The sequence below is a fragment of the Marmota marmota genome, unplaced genomic scaffold, assembly GCF_001458135.2.
Source record: "Marmota marmota marmota unplaced genomic scaffold, marMar, whole genome shotgun sequence".
NCBI lineage: Eukaryota > Metazoa > Chordata > Mammalia > Rodentia > Sciuridae > Marmota > Marmota marmota.
Genome location: NW_025999961.1, coordinates 14111686 through 14130063, shown reverse-complemented (window position 1 = coordinate 14130063; position 18378 = coordinate 14111686). Strand labels below are relative to the sequence as shown.

The window sequence follows — 18378 nt, the reverse complement described above, 5'->3', positions numbered from 1 at the left end:
TACTTTTTTTTTTTTTTTTTTTTTTTTTTGCTGTGATGGATACCTGAGAAATACAACTGAAAGGTGGAAAGATTTATTTTAGTTTATTGTTTCAGAGCTTTCAGTCCATAGTTGCCTGGCTCCATTGCTACAGGCCTATGCTAGGGCAGAGCATCATGGTGGAGAGGTCACAGTGGAACATAAAGACAAGAGAGCAGAGGAGAGGAAAGAACTATGGAAAAGATATGGTCCACAAGGGAAAGCATCCAAGGACCCACTCTGTCCAACCAGGCTCTGATTCCTACAGTTTTCAACACCTCTCAATAACAATCTATTTATCTATGAATATCACAGGAGATTAATCCATTGATGAAGTCAGAGCCCCCATGACCTTATCACTTCTCCAAATCACTACTCTTGAACATTGCTGCATTGGGAAGTAAGCCTTCAATCCATGAGTCCTTGGGGGATACTCTAGGTCCAAACCAGAGGAGTCCTCAATACTGCTTTCTATGTTATCTCATTATTTTATTAATTGCTTTGATTTGTAAACATAATTTGCAACTATTTTTTTTCATTAATTTGAATAGAATGTTATCATTTTAATATTATGAAATTGGAGTTTTAAATTACATCAATTATTTGCACTGGTTTCTTAAAAATTAAAATTGATATTGATGTAGTAATAGCCATTTAAAATTCATTGATTAAATACACTTTGCTTTTCTCAATGGAAAAACAAACAAAAACAAAGAGCCTGAAGTTCCATCACTTTGCATTAAGGCATTGAGGAGTATGAATTAGGCAATATTCTAAATTCTTTGCAATTGCATCTCTGCACACCTTGTATTAGATTTGGATTTCATCTTCTCAGTAGAACCTGATACTTGTAAAGTGCAATTCGATGAAGCAAAGAAACCTTGTTTGTACAAATAGAAAGCTAACGAGATGGTACAATCAATGAGGATACATGATCATTTCAGAGCTACAACCAGAGTCCTTCACCACTTAATCTAATTCCTAACAAAGAATTAGCTGCAGCCAAGTGAATATCCTGAAGGAAATTAGCTTTTCTCTTGTTTGTCTTTTCATGATCTGTATTAAATGCAAGAACCTCATTATCAGTGTTTATCCCTCTTCTAAAGTTGTCCACTTTGTTTTCTTTAAACATTTTACCAGGTGTTATTGCATTTAGTTTTCCCATTTGAATGTATAATTTTTAGAAAATTCCAAAATAAACATATTTTTGTGTGTTAAGAAAATAAGTTTTAGAAAAATGAGTATTTCATTGTCAACTATTCAATAGTAAATGTTTGTGCCTGAAAATTATTTGAAATGTATTTACATGTTGTACCCCTTGCATAGTTTTTGAGAACTTCAAATAATTATTAGAAACCAGGTAGTTCCTTTCCTCAATTTACATGTTAAGGAATCAAGATATAGATTTTGGTGATGTTGCAGTGTAGTGAAAGGACTCTGGCTAGAGTAATATTCCAATATTTATTCTTATAATGGTGTGCTGTCTCCCCTGGCTACTTACACTAAACCATTTGCTGTTGTTAGTAAATTGCATCTATATGCACAAATAAGACATAAACATTTTAAATAAAATGATATCTAATAATAATAATAGTTCATGATTAATGAGAGTATGCCATAATACTTTCTGTTTGTTTTTACACATGAGTTTTGTTTTGTTTAGTTTGATCCTGAGTAAAAATTATGGAAAAAAAAATAAAAATAAAAACAAACCTGAAAAGCATCAAGGATTTTGGGTTGTGGGAAGTTGTAGGTAACACAGCTGGAGGGTTTCCAGTGAGCACAGAGCTCCTTAGACCAACACACTTCAGAACTTTCCAGATACCTCATCCCCCTGCTTTAAGCAATTAGATGTTATTTTTGAAATAGTTAAGCTTAGATGTTTAAGAGATGCTGAAAAGAAGGTCTTGTAGAGAACAGAATAGAATACTGTTTACTAGAGACTGGAAATGGCAAGGTGTGGAGGCAGAAAGAAATAAAATAAGTTGGAGACAAATTCACTCTGTTTTTATATGGCACTGTAGGGTAGTTATTGAGCAAAAACAAACTCTATTTTAAATTACTACAAGAGTAGATTCCAATGCATAAGTAAAACTGATGAAGAGATGAGAGCACTTATTATCCTGATTTGATTATTATATATTGTGTACATGTATCAAATAACTCAAAGCACCCCATAAATATGTATAAATATTACAACTCAATTTAAAAAAAATTAAAAAGGAGAAATGCTAAACCAACTCTTGCCATTGTCACCTAGAAAGAAACTGATTTGGACCTTAGAAAACCAGAATATTATGCAATGAAGGCAGAAGATACCAAGGATTGGTTGAAGGAAAGATAAGATCAGAGCAACGAAATGGAGTGCAGCTATTTGAAAAATGTCATGTGAAGGAAACATGTAGATAAAGGTAACAGGGAAATGTACTTTTGTAGTAATGGAAGACATGACCAAGGAGACACATGAAATAAAGGGAGGGCAGATACAAGCATCTTCGAAAGGAGCCCTGTCCAATAAATGATATAATTTGTCCTACCCATTGTTAAAAAAAAAAAAAAAAAAAAAAACACGAGCAGTGAGAAAGGGGGAAAATAACTAAAAATCACTTGATCTACATTGTGTATCATTTGTATAACATTGGCACCAAGCCAGGATATAAATAGGTTACTTGAATGCTTCCAATTAGTATTAAGCCTTACAAAAGTTTTGATGAAATTTGTTGTCAGCTGTTTCATTCCCTAAAGATGTGATTCTGGCACAGGCTTCTGTGTCTTTTCATTGGGAAGTGTTTGCTAATATATTGCAAGTGGCTTGCTGGGCAGAGTGGGAAAAACAACCCTGATTGCTGCCAATATTTGTATAATTATAACAAGATAGTCACTCTTCCCCAACAGTGAGAACACATGTATTTTAAAACTGTTTAAAAGGTCAGGGAAAACAAAAACTACAATAACTTGATTTTGCTCTAAATTTTAATAATTATGCTTCCCTTCTATCAACAAATGACAGGAAATTTATAATTAACAATCCTAAAATTGTTTGTACAAAAAGTTCAGATTTATATTCTGTGGACATGGAGAAATTCTAAATGTAGAAAAAAAAATGTTCTATGTAAATTTATGCTTATTTCAAATGAACAATAATAAAAATTTGGATATGACCTAAATAACACATTATAGCAAGTTTAAACTATGAGAATTAGTTAAAACACAAAATAAGAAAAGTAACAGCATACAGATATTTCTCAGAGGGTCATGAAAACTTAAGACAATTTTCATCCAATCATTACATGTTAGCAACCAAAATGTCATATAAAATTTTCCCAATGACTAATAGGTGTTAGTCTTTTCATTTCACAGCTGAGACAACTAGTTCTCACTGTCTTGAAGGAAAAAGTTTTTAGCCGTGGGTTATGACAAAGAACTCTGACCTACAATCCCACCCATCATTATTTCTGGAGTTTACAATTTTATATCTCTGCATATTGTTTTTCACAAATTTAAGCATCCTTTATGATGTCATAGGCTATTATGAATAATATAAATAATCTATAGTCTTTAAAGCTAATTACTCTTCATAAATAAAACTACTTACCCTTAACATGAGTCCTGTGCCTTATAGGACAGGCATTGTAATAATACTTGGCTTCATTTTAATAACCTTGGCTGGTTTAAAATATTCAATAACATGATAACCTATTACCTATTTTAATGTAATAAAAATCTACAGCCTTCTTTCAACTCTAGTATATATTTCTGTTGAAGTCTAAGTCTCATCCGATTTCTAGATCATGTAAAATAAGCTATATTATAAGAATTATTACTTTAGTTAACTCAGTGAATGTTATAATATTAAAACATTAAACAAATTACAGAGCTGGAGACATAGCTCAGAGGTAGAGTACTTACCTAGTATGTGTTTTCTACCCTAAAAACTGCAAAAAAAGAAATTACAATCAGGTATGTCTAAATTCTTTGTTAGGGAAAAGATGGGGGAAGTGAGGAAAGAGGGAAAAAGAGAGAAAGAGAGGGAGAGAGAGAGGGAGAGAGAGACTAAATAGCATACATAATATAGTGTGCCTGGTACACAAGATATTATTAAGAGAGAATTGTTACTTTTATTAGTGTTAATTATGTTTTATCTATGGAAAAACAACGTTTTCCCTAAGATTAGTAGTATCACCTGACTGGTGTTGACTATGCCCTTCCAAGAATTCTCTTTAACCTTGGTAACAACTGAGTAAGGTAGTTACCCTCATTCTACATCAGTGAATGCCAAGTCACAAGTTAAGTAATTTATGCAAGGTTGTATAAGCAGGTTTCAAATCCAGGAAGTTCTGCTATGAATTCAGTAACAATATCTTAGGTTTCAAAAAAGTAGATTTACTTTCAATGGAGCTTATGTTTATATAATATGGTTAAAACTCAAAGAGAATTTTTATAAGTAAGTCATTTAATGAAACCATGACAAATGATACAGAACTGCTTAAAATAGACAATGGCTTACTTCCCATCACCCTTATTCACCCATCCAGGGCTCCTGGCCCCCAAAGAGCATGCCTCTCTGTATTTTCTCATTATGTTGATTGTATGCATTTGTTTTCCTCAAGCTTCCCATAGGACATGAACAATTTCTCCAGGTGAAAATTTTACTGACCTAACTCTGTGGTCAGTAAATGAGGACAAACAGTTGGAGGAACAAAGCTGGAAAGGAGGGGCACATAAGGGATCGAGCAAGACAGATAACACCAATAAGAGAAGGAAAGCCAGAGAAGGAATGTTGCATAAAGAAATGTCTAATGAGGTAGCTCTACAGTTGTTCCTGTGTGTCCTACACATGGTCTCCGACTTCCATCCACAAAATTGTAAAATAAAAGAGAAATCCACATTGGTTACCCCTTTTCTTTTCTATGGACGGCTTTACAAATGATACCTGTGGAAAGTGAGAGGCAGCCTTCTACTTAATAGAGACAGAAATCAAGGACACACTGGGCCATGCTGGCACCTGGGTTATATTTGAACTCAGAAAATTTGTATCTGGGTTTATTCTAATTTTTCCTAAAAGTAATAAGGAACATTATTACAAACTCATATTACATTACCTAAAAAAATTAGCTTAATATATATCATATATTTTAGAGATGAGAAAACGGTTCTGAGTAAATAAAAACAAAATAGTTGTTTAAAACTGAAAATCAATTTTGATTTCTGAACTATATAAATAATTTACTCAATATATGGGTTATCTTTTAAAAAGCTATGTGCCCTAACATATGTGTGGCTAGTATTTATATTACAATAAAGTGTATAAGTGTATAAGTGAAAGTTTGTAATTTTCATATAAAATAATGTGATAGATTAAAAGTTTTAACTTATGGTATATTGCTAATTTATATGTGGTCTAGTTAAAATACAGATTTAAATATGATAATAACAAAAATTAACACATTTCAGAAATTTCATATACTCACTAGATCTTAGATTAAGACAATCTGAAATATTTGTAAAACAATATAAACCTGGATACCATTGTGTTTTTATTTTGTTATATCTTTAGTTTGGTGTGGTCTGTTTACACAGGTGATGATCTCTAAAAGTAAATGTTCCTCCTTTTTGGGGGAGGGGTGGAGTTGGGAGTACTGGGGATTGAACTCAGAGGTACTCAACCACTGAGGCACATCCCTAGCCCTATTTTGTATTTTATTTAAAAACAAGGTCTCACTGAGTTGCTTAGTGCCTCACTTTTGCTGAGGCTGGCTTTGAACTTACGATTCTCCTGCCTCAGCCACCCAAGCCTCTGGGATTACAGATGTACACCACCTTGCCCAGCCTTCCTTTGCTTTGGATTCTACCTACATCCTGACTTTTCAGCATTCTCACAGGATGCATTATCAATTATTTCTCAGATTTTTTTTTTACTACTTCTTCTTTCAGGATCATTCTTACCACTATTTCTAAGTTTGAAATCTCCCTTGCGTTATTGGTAAACAAACAAACAAACAAATAAAACTCCTTATCACCTTGACATATATCCTTTTCTTAGATTCCTTTCTCATTTCTCTCCTTGTTTCCCTCAATAAAAACATTACTTAGGAAACGTCACTGCTAAATCTCATGATGTTATCAGATATACTTACTCCATATCTTACTTTAAAATGGCTTTTCCTCTCTAAGTCAACCCATACTTCATTTTTCTAAGTATTATAAACACATTTCATCCTTATTCATCCCTGCCTCTTCTGGTAGGTGATGGATGATCGTCTGAATCTTTTTTGCAATTTTTTTCTCTTGGACCAGTTCTTCTGTTTTTTCCTGTGGTTCTTCAGAAAGCCCATTTTAAGTCCTCACTCTGCTTCCAAATAATTTAATGCTGAGGATTCTCACAGCTGAATCTTTAAGCTGTTTTCTTTTGTCATATATATCCCCCTTAGGTGATGTCATCTTCTCAACTGACTCCATTTTAAACCTCTATCCCAGATGTCTTCTGACTCATGTATCTAATTTCACATTCCACATCCCTACTTGGGTGTCCTAAAGGTACCTTAAAGTCAACATCTCAAGAAACAATCCTGCTCCAAATAATAAGTCAACACCAATGCAGCTGTACAGGTCCCAAACTGAACTAATTTCGAGCACCTCATTCACAGTGGACATCAAAGAATAACTATTGCCACAGTCTGATGACTTCATGTTCTTTATAACACTATGAGCCTTCTAGATCTCTTAGTACTCTCATCCTAGATTTACCACAACCATTTCTTAACAAGGCTACTTCAATTGTCTTCTCTTTGGTTCCCCTTCATTGATTCTTATCTGCCTTCAATATTTCAGCAAATAACAACCAAGGATGAATGACATTTGTGTTACAACCAAATTCTGGCCATAAAAAAAAATATCTAAAATCCTTCAATGGTGAATAAATAATATTTGTGTTATGTATGTAAGGGTAGGAGAATTAAATAAATGATTCAGTAAAGTTTAGAAAAAAAAATCAGTGGGCTCCTCAAGCTCTTTCAGACAACAGAATGATTAATATGGCATATACAATCTTGCATATTCTCTTCTTACTTCTGACTCCAGTAACCTGTGACTTCCTGTACCAATCTGCACTTCAGTCTGTGCAGGATACTTGACCACTTCTACACAGAATGTTTATATTGAAAAATAAAACTTGGGGCTGGGGATGTGGCTCAAGTGGTAACACCCTCGCCTGGCATGCGTGCTGCACTGGGTTTGATCCTCAGCACCACATACCACATACAAATAAAATGTTGTGTCTGTGGAAAACTAGAAAATAAATATTTAAAAAATTCTCTCTCTCTCTGTCTTGAAGAAGAAGAAGAAGAAGAAGAAGAAGAAGAAGAAGAAGAAGAAGAAGAAGAAGAAGAAGAAGAAGAAGAAGAAGAAGAAGAGGAAGAAGAAAAAAAAAACTATATGGCATTTCTGGATTAACACAGATTTTTTTTTTTTTGAGTTCTGAATGAATTATTGCACAAAGCTTTCTTCTTTTCTTTTTTTATGCATTCCAGCCTTTCTCTTTGTGTGTGTGTGTGTGTGTGTGTGTGTGTGTAAAAGAGAGTTGAAAGTATATATTGAGAGGGAAACATACTCAAACTGTAACTGTATTTTAAGTGAAATCAGTGATATTAGTATATGGGAATTAACGTGAGGCACTTTTTAGTAATAAATTTATCACATCAAGAGGAACAAGAAGCCTATAGTAATATCCTGTTACCCTGCAATTGGGTTCAGGGCTTCTTCTGTATCTCTTGGATCTTCAAGTTCTATGTTTATAATTGTTACTCTAATTTACATTGCAGTGGGTTCTGCATTAGAAGTCTACAAACTTCAGTGATTGTAAATAATTACCATCTTAGCTGTATGGAGTGACAGTGTGTCTGGAAGGAACCAATTGTTACCAAAGCCTCTTGGAATTTTATTTGCTTTGAAGACTGGAGATGTGTTGTAGGGATAAATGTGCCTTTGTCTGATTTGTATATTGACAATAATCACTGCCAGTAATTCACTTCCGTTGCTTTGGTTTCTTTTCCAATTTAAATCTACCTTTAGGTTATATCAATAAATTGGAAATAAATGCATTTGATATCAAAGAGACTATTTCATTTTTTGCAATAGAAAAATAAAACATTTAGTTCATATTAGGAAAAAAATTTCAAATCATCCATGATTTTATAAAACTCATAATAGTTCAAGTAATATGAAAAGACTACTTTGCCTATTTTTCCGAAAATAATGTACACTTTTCTCTTCATTCCTCATTTAAATTGTACTACTTAGTTTTCCTAATTCATTTTATTATTGGCTTCTACCTTATTGTTATAAAAAAGTAAATTTTTATATCTTCTTTCTAACTTTAGTTGTATAATTAGGCATTCTTTAAATTACCATTGAAGTCACTCTCAATCTTTTTTATCTCTATTTTGATACCTCCATTGATTTTTTTCATCTCTGTCATCTATTCTGTATCTCTACCCCCTCCTCTCCTTTTTAAAAACTCTTCTTTCTCTCTTTCTCATAGTTTGACTTTGTATTCAGATCTAAAGTACATCTATGCTTTTCAATTCTATAAGCATTCAGCTTCACTGGTAGCACCAGGATTCATTAGTGGTGTCGGTCTTCAAAGGTATTATCATAACACTTGCTCTCTTCCTCTGGTTGATGAAAATAAAATTACATTTTCCCTTTTAACCATTTTTCATCCTGAACCCATTCCCAAAGCAGCATACACATTCTCCTTAAAGAGATTAGTGGATTGGTTAAAATCAAATTTATTTTGTGCCTTGTTGGATGAAGCTTCAATCCACAAACTGCTAGAAAAATTAAGAGATGTTGCCTTTTCCTCTCATTTAAAGCACAGGGAAAATCTTATATTTTTAATGGTTAAATAAAAGTGTAAAGTAACAATTACAAATGCTGAAAGGACACAGATAGATGAGATGAATGCTAGGAAAAGGGCAGGGATGAACATCTGTGGCCAGCTCAGCTATTTGTCCACTTAATTTGTATTCTCCCCTTCTTTCTGACTAAGGAATGCTAGAGGTGGCAATAGGTGCACCCCCAAATCTCTAATTCCTCTCTTCTCTTGCAATCAAAGGTGGCCAAGAATCCTAGTTTTGACTGAAGAAATGCCAGCAGCGATCACTGCGGCTTGTTTCCACCAAAGCTTTTGTGACTGGTACAGTCTCTGTCTGAAACTTGTCCCTCTTGTCCCTTCTTCACTGCCTGTAGATTGACTGTCATGCTGGGTTGATACTCTGGAATCTACTGTGAGTTTAAAAACATGAAAAAACTTGCTTGTACTTTATTTTAACATTCGGTGGAGCACCAAAACTGGATCACCTAAGGCTTCCAAATTTCTAATTCCATGGGCAAAATTAATTCTCTCTCTATTGTTTGGACAACTGTCACTTGTGTCAGTTATGATCAGCTGAACTTATAATGAGTGTGTTATGGCTCCAAAAGAGGTCAGAATTATATAGTATAAGAGAATATATGTTGCACATATGGCTATATCATGTATTTGGCTTTACCATAATTTTTCTTCTATGTTGATTTTTAATATTAGTTGTCACTTTTAAAAAATCCTCTAATATTACCACCTGTTGTAATAGATGTGTCAGGACTTAAACAAAAGGTAAAAATTTAGGAAAAGTTCAAAAGAAGGTAGACATCTGGGGCTGGGGTTGTGGCTCAGTGGCAGATCACCTGCCTCGCACATGTGAGGCACTGGGTTTGATCCTCAGCACCACATAAAAAAATAAATAAATAAACAAAATAAAGATATTGTGTCCATCCATAACAAAAAAATATTAAAAAAAAGAAAGTATGCATCTGAGGCTGAACCCAAAAGGAAAGGTTTCAGGCACTTTTTTGATGTCCCATACTTTCAGCAGCAAGTAGACCTGGCATCTTTTTGAGGCCATTTTTTTTTAGAATAAGATTTTGAAAGGGTAAAGTTTCTAAGCTGCAAAGCCTGAGTTAAAATGTAAAGGACCAGGCATTGTAAACCTGCTTCTAAACTGCAAAGCATGGGTTAAATTCCTGAGGCAGTTAAGACAATGCCCTACTGGCCATTTAGTTGATTTATAGCCTAAGATCCTGTGCAGTCCAGCACGGACACACCTCAGGGCCTAAACCAATCAGTTTAAATGTAACCCCCTCTTTAGGAATGACCTATCACTCCAGCCAGCCCTGTTCCCACCAATGTATGTACTAATCAAGTCTAAGAATTGTTGTTTGACTTTCCCGCAGTGTATGGTGATTTGTTAAAGGCGACTGTGATGTATGTAAAGTCCCCACCCTCCCCCAAAAAGTGTACTTAAGCATTGTTCAACCCTGGCTCTGGGCTCTGGGCTGTTCTCCCTTCTCGAGTGGGCACGGAGCCCCAGCATGCTGGAATCTCAATAAACCCCCTCCTGCTTATTGCATAAAGTCAGTCTCTTGGTGGTCTCTTCCTCCGACGCTTCGCCGGACCCTTACAATTACATAATTATAAAAGTGACTTTTAAGATAACATTTAGAATGTAGACATAAGAATGAAATAAAAGTTCCTTCCATCACCTAAAAGTGACCCCTCGATCTCCCTGTGGAATGAAAATCCTTTTTGGCCTCACGATAGTATGTTTCTGTGTGATGCCACGGCCCATTTTAAACTGCCAGTGATATTTAGTGATGAGAAACACTTTATCACATTGATATATACTATAGAGGCTAGTAAACTGTTTTATTTTTAGAAAATGTGGCATTTCACAGATCTCTCTATGGTAAATATTATATCAATGTTTGGATAAAAAAAATCCAAGTTATCTATGCATCTTTTTAAGGTTTTGACATGTTCCTAAAATAAACTCTAGACTTTTCTTTTTACTTGCTCTTTCCTCAGCAATGTATTTACTGTCTTCCACTTCTCATTACAACACTAAAAATATGGATGGAGCTGAAGAATATCATTCTTAGCAAAATAAGCCAATCCCCAAAAGCCAAAAGCCAAATGTTTTCTGATATGTGGATGCTAATTCACAAGGAATGGGGGTTAGGTAAGAATAGAGTTACTTCAGATAAGGTAAGGGGAGTGAAGGGAGAGGAGAGGATAGGGGGTTAGGAAGAATAATAGAATTAATTAGACATTATTATCCTGTGTACATATATAACTATGTGCCAGTCTGATTCTATATCATGTACTAGCAGAAGAATGAGAAATTGTACTCCATTATATATGATGTATCAAAGAGCATTCTACTATCACATATATCTAATTAAAACAAATAAAGAACAGTTTTAAAAATTAAAATAGACAATATTACAAATAAAGTCAAATTTTTATTTTGCATTGTATTTTTTTTCTTTTAAGATTCTTCCTCTTGCTATCTTTTCATGAGACAAATTATCTCCTGATACTCCTGCACATCTCAATAAATTAGTTATTTTTCATTTAATTAAGGTTACTACTATAGTATTGCATCTATAATGATCATAGTAGTTTACTTTTTGCTCACAAATATCCTTTGTGCAGCTTTATTGAGACAAAATTGATATAAAAATAACTACATTTTATGTTCTGTATACAGTTTCATTTGTTTGTGAGCATGCATAATCAAAGTAATAAACACACATATCACTTATGCTTATGTGTGCAATCATGTGTATGTAGGTATGGCAAGAATATTCATCAAAAGACCTACTCTACTAAATTTTTAAGTGTCTTAGTCAGCTTTACATCACTGTAACCCTAATACCTGACTAAAACAACTTAGGGAGAAAAAGGTTATTTGGGCTTATGGTTTTAGAGTTTCAATTGATGTTCAGTTGATTCCATTGCTCTGGGCCCAAGGTGAGGGAGAGCATGGTGACAGAAAGATATGGCAGAGGAAAGCAACTGAGGTCATGGTAACCAAGAAGCAGAGAGAGTGCTTGGTACCCCAAAGTGTTAGAGTCTGTAAACAAGTCAAGATGGCGATTCGCATTTTGCAGAGGGAGTGGTTTGTGAAGTAATGCCAGTGAGCTATTAAGTGTGGAGATTCTTATTGGTTGACTGCTATATCTAGTTTATGTTAATTAAGATAAGCTGTGTGTAATGTATATATACCCCTCCGGTCCTACAATAAACGGCTCCCGCTCCTGCTGTATCAATGTACACAAGTTGTTCCTCACCCCCCGGTTAGTTTGCTGCAACTTTTTTCCTGATAATCCTTCTTCTTCTGAACTTTCTTTTTCTTTCTGACTAGAGTTCCTGGACTTCCATCAACACATGCCCTAACTATTCTTGATTCCACTGGGGTGCCTTCTTCCCTTATCAATTTACTTAACACCCCTTCCATATTTTCGTCACAAAGACAATACAACATTTCAAGACAAAACAAGACACAAACATACTGTGTTGATCTTCTCCATTTTCTCAAAATGGCCATTTTTCCTCTCGCCCTATCTGCCTAGGGACGAGCAGATTTGCTCCCATCCTATCTAGGGACAGGCAGCTTTTTTTTGGCACTTACCCCCGAGTGTCCCGGGGCTCCCCGTAACGGGCCACCATCTGCCGCAGTCTGGCTGCAGCAAACTAAACGGGGGGTGAAGAACAACTTGTGTACATTGATACAGCAGGAGCGGGAGCCGTTTATTGTAGGACCGGAGGGGTATATATACATTACACACAGCTTATCTTAATTAACATAAACTAGATACAGCATTCAACCAATAAGGAATCTCCACACTTAATGGCTCGCTGGCATTACTTCACAAACCACTCCCTCTGCAAAATGCCAGGCTCCATCCAGACTTGTTTACAGACTCTAACACCAAAGGTATGCCTCCACTTACCTACTTCCTCCAGTCACACCCTACCTGATTGTAGTTACAACCTATTAATCCATTCAAATTATTAATCCATCCAAATAATTAATTCACTGATTATATTATAAGTCTCATAATCTATTCATTTTTCTTGTGAACATTCCTACATTGTCTCACATGTGAGTTTTGGGGGGATATGCTATATCCAAATAATAACATTACTATACAATATTCACTATTGCATACAGCGGATCTCTAATTCTACTTTATTCTAAACATCAAATATGTGGGTAACAAAGGGAAAATAGAATACAGCCAAAATTCTCAACCTCAGGGTTATCAGATGCTTTTTAATTAGACTATCGTTTATTGTGAGGAAATTTATAATTACTGTGGGGGTGTAGCAGCATAACTGACCTCTACATACTGGATGCAAGTAGCTTGCAAAACAGTGTAACAATAAATAAAGTGTTTGAATATTATCATTTGTTTCATAGGGAGCAAAATCCTTCCCCATTGAGAACCAGTAGAATACAAGGAGATGTTTGTGGGCCAAACTTAGAAGCACTGCATTTCAGTTTGTTTAAATTGACTGACTCTAATCCAGTCATGTGGCCAGATCCACAGAAAGAGAGGCTGGAAAAAAAAAAAAGCTAACTGTGGGTTAAAGACAGAATAAATATGAGTTGCTGATAAAGTCTCAGTGTGGATTGTAAAATATCCTTCCTTTTCCAAATTAGTTTTTCCGTCTTGTGGAATGTATAGGTGTTGCTTTGGGAGAAAAACCAAACCAAACAAAAACAAACATCTGAAACAAACCTATTCTATGTATATGCTTTGTTTCAGTTTTGTCAAAATCACTGCATCTGCCCACCTTATAGGATCTACCTCGAATGCTTCTCCAATTACACTACCTTCACTGAAGCATTCTTGTAATAGGAAGTAGAGATGGGACTTCCTCTCTCCAAATGCAAACCTAGCTGATCAATTACTGCAGATTCTTTTTATGGTATCATCAACTGGACATGTCTCTGCATATTATTATAGCTAAGATTGTCTTCAGCCAATACATCATGTGTTAAAAGCAGATGTGTTAGATTGGGAATGACCATATCAATGTCCATATTAAACTGGTAGAGTTCCTGAATTATTTTACCTCTTCCTCTACTAGCTTATTAAGCCACAACTTCAACCATATTTTCTATATTTTTTACACTTATGAAAAAAGTATGAATTTATTTCCCTAGCTATCAAGAGTTCTAAAACCTTGCATCATGCTTTCTTCCCAATGCCACTGCTGAACATCCACTAAAAATCCTTCTTACTTCTAACTTCTCTCTAGATGGCTCAATTTTTTTTGACACTGGATATTGTTTTTCCCTTTGGATATCTCATATTTAATATATGGCTTGAAAAAGAAGCCAATTTTCTATACTACTGCTCTCACAGTATGACCTCCAGTCTTGTAAAATCATGTATATTTAAAGCATTTTATACAAAACATATTTAATTTTATATTGCCAGTTGGATAAATACTTTTGAAGAATATTTCATAGAGTTGAATTAAAATAAACTTATTTTTAAACAAACGTAATTGTATTGTTCTCAAATGCCTATTTTAAGTAGAATAACAACTTTTGGCAAAACAAAGGTTCTTCCTGGAATACTTAATTAATATAAATTGTTTGCACTTAATTCTTTTCTTGTTGGTTTGTGAAAGAATGTGGTCTTAAAAAGCCTACCCTTGGTTAATATACGTTTTGTATTATTGCTTACTTGATTAATGATATTAACTATTGTTTTATTTCTTCATTGTATAATGCTATATTTTATATGCAAGAGCAAACTTGACATAGATTTCATATTAAAATACTTTAAATGAAATTGATCTCACTACAAAATAAACAAATAAATAATAAATGAATAGTCCTGGAAGAATCTTTGTTTATCAATTTTTTTTCTTCTTTTTTTTTAATACTAGAGGTTTGAATTCACTTAAACACTGAACTACCTCGCCATCCCTTCTTTTATTTATTTATTTTGAGACAGGGCCTCACTAAGTTACTTAGTGCTTGCTAAGTTGTTTAGTGCCTTGCTAAATTGCTAAGGCTGGCTTTAAACTTGCAATTCTCCTGCCTCAGGCTCCCAAATTGCTGGGATCACAGACATTCACCACCATACCTGGCAATTATTTCTAACTATAAGAAAACTTACCTGAGTTCACAAAATTTCCTCCAATCACAGACACTTTACTATGCTTATTAATAGGGCCTTTAGAAATCATTTCAATAAGTGAATATGATGAACTCAGTCTTCAGAGGTTTTACATCATCGATCAGTGAACTTTGACACATGCTTGTAATTTTAAAGTTTATTGGTAATAAGGAAAAACAATCACTGAATACTCACACTCTGGTGAAAGTAATAAAAGTGTCAACTCTGGTATAGATACCAATAAAATCTGCACTTAACCTAGCACACAAGTTTCTATAAATTTATTTGCTGGACTTGAAGTTGCAATCCTCTTACCCAGGTTCCTAAGTAGCTGAGATGTGCCATGATATTTGCAAAGTTCTAATATCTTTTAGACTGGAGTCTCCATATGCAATAGTAGTCTGTGAGAACATATCTAAGTAGTAGGGGATGGTTTTGAGAAATCTTCTTGGTGGATACACTAGTTGTGGAATCATTATTCTGTATGATTCTATGATCAAAATGATGTTGATATCTGTACACTGTTACAAGCTTATCTTCTTGTAATCAAATAAGAGAAATGCTAAATTTTTGCTGGGTAGGAATGCATCTCAGTGGTAGAATATAGGCCCTGGATTTGATGCCCAGAATTTCAAATAAAATGGAGGCTAGAATTTACATATATATTTATATTTAGTTACTTACATACATATACATGTATTTTTATGTGTTCCTAAGCTTTTGGGACATTGACATTAAATTATTTTTATTTTTCTTCATTTTACATTTTAAAATATTATTAGAGACCAGAGAAAACAGTACAGATACCAAAACTACCAAATAAACTATTTTTTGTGAGATCATTATTTTCATAAATATATCTTACACCAAGTTGAATTGGTGGTAACTCCCAAGAAATCTAAAACTCTTAAAATAGGCTGGCTCCTCATTAGTATTTGTGGAGAAAAGTGCATGGAGTACTGCATACATGGCATATGTTAAGGGCGTCTGAGTGGCAAGCTACTCCCCTAGTTCTAGGTGTGTGAACAGCAGGCCGCTTACCCTGTAGGCACAGCCCTGGGCATGAGGCCATGTGTTGCAGTCCCTGTGCTTGCTCCAAGGCCCACTCCTTGAATGGTCACTGCAAGGGCAATTAGCAGAAATTTCACTGGTGGCTGCCTGTAATCTGCTTAACTACTGCCTGAGTATATATACATGGTAACTGCGCAATAAAATCAGATCTGCTTCCTGCTTGGTCTCGGGAGGTCTTGATTATCAACTTCGCAGCCACACTCTGCTCTATCCTGTTCCGTGAACCTCTTCACTGGATGAGGAGAGAGAGCCCACACAAATATTATATTAGTTTTATTGTTGTTTCTGTAACCTCAGATATGTGGTTCTTACAATTTCAAATAAATAAGGTAGTGTGAAATTGCCCATAGGTATTAGTGAGGCAAAACTCACAGAAACATTAAATCATTGTAAAAATACATTCATTAGTAGAAGAAAATCATTCAGCTATGATCCTAAATACGCTGTCTTAAAGGCTCATGGATCTTGTTTTTATTATTATTATTATTATTACAAAGATCTTAAAATGGCTGCAATGTCCCATTTATTGGAAGGATGAGTTGTTGTTTATGAGCCCCATTAGATTTGGGGCACAGGATGTACAAATTTGGCTCATGTGGCATCACCTGAGCAGGGCCTCACTCAGCCTTGTTACTCAGAATATGGTTAGGAATAAACAACATCAATGACCATTTGAACCAGTTACTTTCTCTGGTGAACACCAAATTTTCAACAAGGGAATATGTATTGACTTGTGCATTGGTTTTATGTATGCCATTGATCCTGCCCCACCACCACCACCACGATAAATATCTGAGCCAATATTTCAGACTCTGCCTCAAGTTAGCTATTTCACTCTAGTCAAGCTGCTATAAGAAAATACCTTAGACTGGGTAAGTCATCAAAAACAGAAATTTATTTCTACATTTCTGAAATCTGCGAAGTCCATGTCCTAGGTGCCAGCAGACTCAAAGCCAGTGAGGGACCACTTCTCAGAAGGTCCCTTCTATGTGTTCTATAATGGCAGAAAGGCAAACCAGCTTCTGTTTTATAAGAACACTAATCTACCCTTTAGGAAGGAGGATCTCTCATGACATAATTCACTTCACTATGACTCCATTTTAAAAAAATCACATTGAGAGTTAAGGGTCAACAGATGAGTTTTGAGGAGACAAAGTTATTCAGATGAACATACTAGGCTAAGCAGAGTTTGGAAAAACTTCAGACATGGTACATAGACAAGAAGATAGAGAACAGGAAGTGGTCTCAGTAACACTTGCTGGTGTAATACCTGAAAATATCCTTCCAAAGGCAGCTTCTTTAACTCTCTCTTCATTTCTTCATTTCTGCAAACCCTTTCTATGCTTTCATTGGTCTTCATATATTTGAGTTATTAAAACAGGATACTATACAGTGGGTAGCTTATACAACAGATTTCTCCCAATTATGGAGGCTGGGATTGTAAGATCAGGGCACTAGGGTGGGTGCATTCTGGTGAGGGCTCTCTTTCTGATTCTGGTTTCATGTCATGTTCATGGAAGGAGACAGCAATAGTGAGCACAGGTGAACTCAGGTCTTGACAACTGCTAGGTTGTCAAGTGAATAGTGAAATCAGGTCTTGACAACTGCTAGGTTCCTCTTTCTCTATTATTAAGGACACTTGTCCCATTGTGAGATCCCATGCTCACCACTCATTTTAACCTAAATATTCCTGACCCTACCTCCTAATCTTATTTTATGAGGGTTCTTGGGGTTTGAACTGAAATTTTAGGGGCAAACAAATATGGAATCCATAACTTTACTTCACCACTTAGCTACCATTAATAGATATTATTGTTTAATCCCAAAACAATGTTTTTTAACATATGCACCTGATTGAGAAAAATCCTCAACTAATAACCACTAATTGTATATAAACTTAAGTTTGTTTCTTAAATGATAAATTCTTCTCTTTCCTGGGGTGTACTGGGGAGTGAACTCAGGGGGCACTCAACCAATAAGCCACATCTCTATCCCCTTTTTGTATTTTATTCAGAGACAGGTATCACTGAGTTGCTTAGCACCTTGACATTTCTGAGACAGGCTTTGAACTTGTGATCATCTACCTCAGCTGCCTGAGCCACTGGGATTACAAGCCTGTGCCACTGTTCCTAGTTTAGATGCTAAATTCTTAGTCTTCTCTCAAGCATGATGTATACACAGATATATGTTTTTTCCTTGAAGTGTGTGTTAATGAAATATTATTGAGTACTTAATAAAGCTATTATTTCTTCTGTCAAATCCACAGAA

General features: G+C 35.0%; 1 protein-coding gene across 1 annotated transcript in view; it reads right to left on the bottom strand.

The window, feature by feature from the left end:
- Window positions 1-18378, bottom strand: part of Cdh12 (cadherin 12) — a 939940-nt gene that overhangs the window by 756946 nt on the left and 164616 nt on the right. The window lies entirely within an intron of this gene.